Source organism: Nannospalax galili, unplaced genomic scaffold (genome assembly GCF_000622305.1).
Source record: "Nannospalax galili isolate Female #2095 unplaced genomic scaffold, S.galili_v1.0 scaffold390, whole genome shotgun sequence".
NCBI lineage: Eukaryota > Metazoa > Chordata > Mammalia > Rodentia > Spalacidae > Nannospalax > Nannospalax galili.
The window spans coordinates 294,586-300,023 of NW_008330777.1; the positions used below are offsets into that span (position 1 = coordinate 294,586).

A 5,438-nucleotide genomic window follows, 5' to 3' on the forward strand; every position below is an offset into this window, starting at 1 on the left:
AACCAACCACTCCTTGAAGATACCCTCAGGAGTTGTAATGTTCTCCCTTGTAGTCTATCAATTTTTAACCACCCTAATTCTCCTTTCTTGTGTGAAAAAAGCCAAGCTCTAAAACTACAAACCTTTCTTTAATCACTTGTGAAAATGGAAGATTTGGGGTAACCAGCTTCTTTACCATTTAAAGAGTCAAGGCTCTCCTTAGTCTTTTCATAATAAAATTCCATTCCAAATATGATATAAAGGACACATTGCCCCATGGATCATGAATAATAAAAAGAATTCACAAAGTATAATGAAATTTTGAGATGCATAAAGGTACTGGAGCAAAGAAAGCTTAGGTAAGAAATGTTGCAAAGTGAGGCTAGCAAAGATACTTCAGTTGGTAAAGTTCTTGCAAGTAAGTTCAGTTCAAAGTCACACATAAAAAGTCATGCATAGTGGCCAGGGAAACAGAACTGAATGGATACCTGAAGCTTACTAGCTAGCTAGTCTAACCTACTTAGCAAGTTTGACACAAAAGCATATGTGCACACACACGTGCACGCACGTACACACGCACACACACACTTAAATGTTACAGAAGTCTATTAGCTAAAAATAAAAAATACTAAATTATATAATAAAACAAAGAAATTTTCATGGTTTACTCTCACCCATCCCACTAAAAATGGAGAATTTTTCAGTAAATGTTTTTAATAACTGGAAAACTCGTTTCTTCACAACAAAAACAATTTCTTTAAAAACACACATAATTAAAATTTTTTTTTAATTCTACAGGAAAGAAAAGTCTAAAGAGTCGTATTTTCTGCCACTTGTATCCCTTAGTTAAAGCTTTACAATTTTCAGGGAACTAGTATCCCTTGTGGTAACATGGGGCTGTAATACAATTAAGATTTACTTCTACAGGGAAACATTAAGTTTGACTCAAACAAAACTACCCACGGGGCATGGTAGGGCATACCTATAATAAAAACATCAGGCTAAAAGATCAGGAGTTCAATGTCAAAATGAATTTAAAGAAAAACAGAGAGAGAGAGAGGATGGGAAAGAGAGAGAAAGAAGGAGAGAAAAAAGAGGAGGGAAAGAACAAACATGAACTATCTATCTAAATAGGTACTACCATGGGTCAACTAGTTATCAGAACTCATGATAAATCACCCAGGGATGTAGTTCAGTGACAAAACCAAGTATACCTGCTCTAACAGATATGCACCAAGTATACACAAGGCCCTAAATTCAAACACTATTATGTCTTCCAGGTGAAATCCCTGATTTTTTTTTGATGTGTATGAGTATATTGCCTGCATGTATGTAAGTGCACATGTGTCGTGCAATGCCCACAGAGGTGGGAAGAGAGCGTCAGATCCCCTGTGCCATGTGGGTGCTAGAAACCAAACGCAGGTCCTCTGCCATCTCTCCGGCCCATGACTTCATGCCTTTGTGAGGGTATATGAAGGGCACAGAATAAGGCAGAAGGATAAATCTAAAACCTCTAACGAGGTTCTTACATACTGACAAAATATCTACACACATTAGTTTACTCTACCCTTGTGCCCCATCCACAAAAAACACATATACCTCAGCCATAATTGCTTGAATCAAGCATCTCTGCTGATCCCCTTGCTTCAGTCACTTCAGATACTTCATTAAAAGTATCTCAGACATTTGTCATGGATTTTTAGTTTTTGTTTTTGAGACAGACTCTCAAGGCTGGTCAGACTCAAGGCAACCCTCCCAAGTACAGGATCAATAGGAGGAGTCACCACATCCAGATTCTAAGGCTTTAAGTTGTACTTAAGTCTCACTTGTATACCATATTTATAAGAATAAGCTAAGGACTTATCTTCTACTCTTGAATTGCCTGGCACTCTAAAATCATTATTATTCATGTTTTCAAATTTAAACACAATACAAACATCAAAATGTAATATTGCAATTATTGTTATGAGGGTTAAAAGTTTTCTAATAATATTACAAAATAACATCTAAATATCAATTTTTGACTGAGTTACCTGCTCTTGGTGAATAATTAACCACATCAAGCTGAAATATACTGACGACTCAGTGTTTAAAAATCTTGCAATTTGTCATTTAAAAACAGATCTTTGTGTAATGTTCATTTTATAATTCATAATTGTATCACTTTTTTCAAAGCAAGCTAAAAGAGAACATCATTTCAAAGGACTGCCTAACCACCTCCAAAGTACATTTTTAACTCCCAATCTAAAGATGAATTCAGAAGCAAAAACCATTTTACAAATGTCTAAGTGCCATGAATATGTTTAAGAAACATTTGATTACTTCTAAACTGTAACAACAAAGCCAGACATGGTGGCATATACCTGTAATCCTGGTACCCAGGATGCTGAGACCAGATAATTTTGGCAAGTTCCAAGGCCAGCCTGGGCTACATAGTGAACACCAGGCTAGCTGGGTTACACAGTAAATATCAGGCAAGCTGGGTTACATAGAAAAACCCTGCCTCAGAAAACAGAAGCAAACAAAAAGTATTAAAATTCTAAATAAAAAAAAAATAAAGCCAGGCATGGTAACACAAGCCTTTAGTCCCTACACTCAGGAGGCAGAGACAGGCCAATCTTTGCTACTCTTTTACATTTCACATTTCTCTACACAGAGAATTCCAGGTTAGCTGGGGCTACAGGGTAACCCAGTCTTAAAAAAAATAGACAGCATCTTCCTAGAGACCAGAGATTCAGCAATTACTAGGACCCAGTAAAAGAAATAAACCATGTTCATGTCTTTAAACAAGCATTCCTAGGCACCTATGTTGATCTTTGTGGCTCAAACTGTTCACATGGAATTTGACCGTAACAATTTAATCTCCATAATTAAAGACCTTTAGTTAGGTCTTAAGTTTCTTCTATTCTCTTTACTAGCACTTTGAACTAGCACGTTGTATTCATTCTACACAGTTGCTATCAAAAGAAAAGGGGGTAACGAATTTGAAATTAGCTGTACTTTTACTAAAGTACATTTTAAATTGCGATAGTCCTTACTCTTCCTTCTCCAACCTGTTTTATAAAACTAGCATCTAATAATAATCTCACTGCAAAACAAGTTCCAGCAAGCATAGGCAACTGATCAGTCTCTCCTCATGATCAAGTTTAGATGAAACCCTAAGAACAGAGAAAACCAAACAAGCAATTTACCTGTTTCTCTGTTAAGTCTTGAGCTCTAGAATCCTTGGGGAGGCAAAGGAAAAGAAAAAAAAAAAGACTTAAAGCAGTAGTAATTGGGAACTAAGTCTCAGATGAAATTGTTTTAAAAACTCTGCTACACCTAAGGTATTCTAATACTTAGACGTCATTTAAGTCTCCCAGCAGCAAAAAAGGCAAAAACTTCATCAAATTATTTAAAGCAAACTGCTCATGTCATCACCAGTCTGATAAGTTTTCCCATCTGTTTGGAGGAACCCAAGTTACTTATTTCAAACAGCATTTAGATGAAATTGGGTTACGTTCCACAACGCAGTTGTGTCTCATAAAGTGTTAAATGACTTTTGTCAATCGAAAATCTGCATCTACTGTTGCTTCACCTTGGCGGGTCTTGAGTGGGTTGCTCAGTGAACCAAAAGCACGCTCCATAGGAAACTCCCTGGAACCCCATTCCACCCTTGAGAGCGTAGGTGAAAACATGAAATGTAAAAGCCCAGCAAAGACCCTGTCTTTTCTCCCGCACCGCCAGGCGGCCACCGGCGAGGTTTCTAGCTCACCAGTGTCAAGGCTCTGCAAAGGCGGGTGCGGTCTGCGGCGCGCGGCTTTGCCCCTTCCGAGGCTGTCACAGGAAAACCTAGCCTAGCTTTAACCGCCCCAAGCGAGAGCGCCAGGTCTCCCGGCGCTGGGGCTTCCGGAGCCCCGGCCACCGCCTGGCCAAACTTCGGGAGGGGCTGACGCCCGGGCCCAGAATGCCGAGCCGCCCCCGCCCCCGCCCCCACCCCGTCCGGGCCGCGGTTTTGTACAGCTGCAGATGCACCCACCGTCGGCCCCAAAACGCCACCCCGCCAGCCTGGCTAGACCCCCCCCACTCCGAAAGGGACAAAGGAACCAGAGAGGAACTCGCGGCACGGGATGCCCGGAGTGCCCACGGCCCGAGCTCGGAACGTGGGACTGAGGGAGCTCAGTCACCCCGAAAGCTGCGAATCCGCAGCCCCCCAACTCCGGACGAGTAACGCTCACCGCTGCGGGGCCCTAGAAGGGGAGGCTCGCAGGGAGGAGGCTCCCCTGGGATGGCAGCGACGCCGGGCTCCGGAGCCCTGCGGCGTCCGGTCGGACCCCAACTTCTCTCGGTCGCGGTCACCAGCGGCAACTGAGAGGGAACCTCGGCGAAGGGAACCCCGTGTAAGCTGCCGCGGGGTCTCGGCCCGCAGCGGGGCGGGAACTCCGTACCCTCGGCCCGCGGGCCAGGGCCGGTTCGCTTCCTCCAGTACGGCTGCCGCTCTCCGCGGCCGCCAAGTCGAACACGGCTGGCTGGCGCTCTGGCTCCCGCTACCACCGCTGCCCTGTAGCGAGCACGTCGCAGGCCAATGTTGTCATCGGCCGCGACGCCGCTTTGCTGGGCACCCGGAGCCTCCACGATTCTTCACATTCCAGGGCCCGCCCCTCGAAGGCCCGCCCCTAGGGCCCCGCCCCCTGTTGTGTTTGTCCCGCCTCTTCCTGTCATGTGACGTCGCGCTGAGGCCGCCTGGCGTCGCTTTCCCTTTGGGGCTGGGAGCCACTGCCGACGTCTCAACGAGGTTTATCACCTTCGCGCGCCCGGGGTCTACCTTGGGAAGCGCCACGGCGGAGGGCCTGCTGGCGCCCTGAGGGAGGCCTTCTGGAAGGTCCCAGCCGGCCTGCCTCACTCGAGAACAACGCCCCGAGAGGTTCCGTGCAGGACCCTCCTGGCGACCTCCGTCTGGTCCAGGTTCCAGCCAGACCAGTAGCGGAGGCTTGTAAAGCGTTCAGGAACTGCTGCTTCCTATTTCTAATAGAATGTCCGTTGCGGTGTTTAATTTACTGTTTTCCTCATTAGGGGTTTTTGTTTATGAGGAAACGTGGATTGCAGACTGATTTTTCTTAGTCATCTTCAGTATTCTCTTGACAGTTTAGTCATTAAGTTTTGCAGTGAGATTGGTGGCAATTTAAACAAATACATGGGAATTTGACAGTACCTCACAATTTGGAAATAAAGCCTAATTCTTGATTTTTTAATTCTTGATTTTTATTTTTTTATTTTTTTTATTTTTATTTTTTGGTCTTTTTGAGAAAGGGTCTCCCTACAGCCCAGCTGGCCTGGATCTCGGTATGTAGACCAGGCTGGCCTAAAGCTCACAGAGATCCACCTGCCTCTGCCTCCCAAATTCTGGGATTAAAGGCATGCACTTGATTTTTTTTTTTTAAGTGCTTCAGCTTACACTTAATCTTTTGTTTTTTTAACCA

General features: G+C 44.3%; 1 protein-coding gene across 3 annotated transcripts in view; it reads right to left on the reverse strand.

The window, feature by feature from the left end:
* The window catches only part of Osbpl8 (oxysterol binding protein like 8), a 206,673-nt gene extending 202,056 nt beyond the window's left edge, over positions 1 to 4,617 (reverse strand). For all 3 annotated transcript variants that reach the window (XM_029555511.1, XM_008851938.3, XM_008851931.3), the window contains exon 1: positions 4,197 to 4,617. The gene's annotated coding sequence lies outside the window, so the exon portion shown is untranslated. The remainder of the gene's footprint in view (positions 1 to 4,196) is intronic.
* Between the last annotated feature and the right edge of the window lie 821 nt (positions 4,618 to 5,438).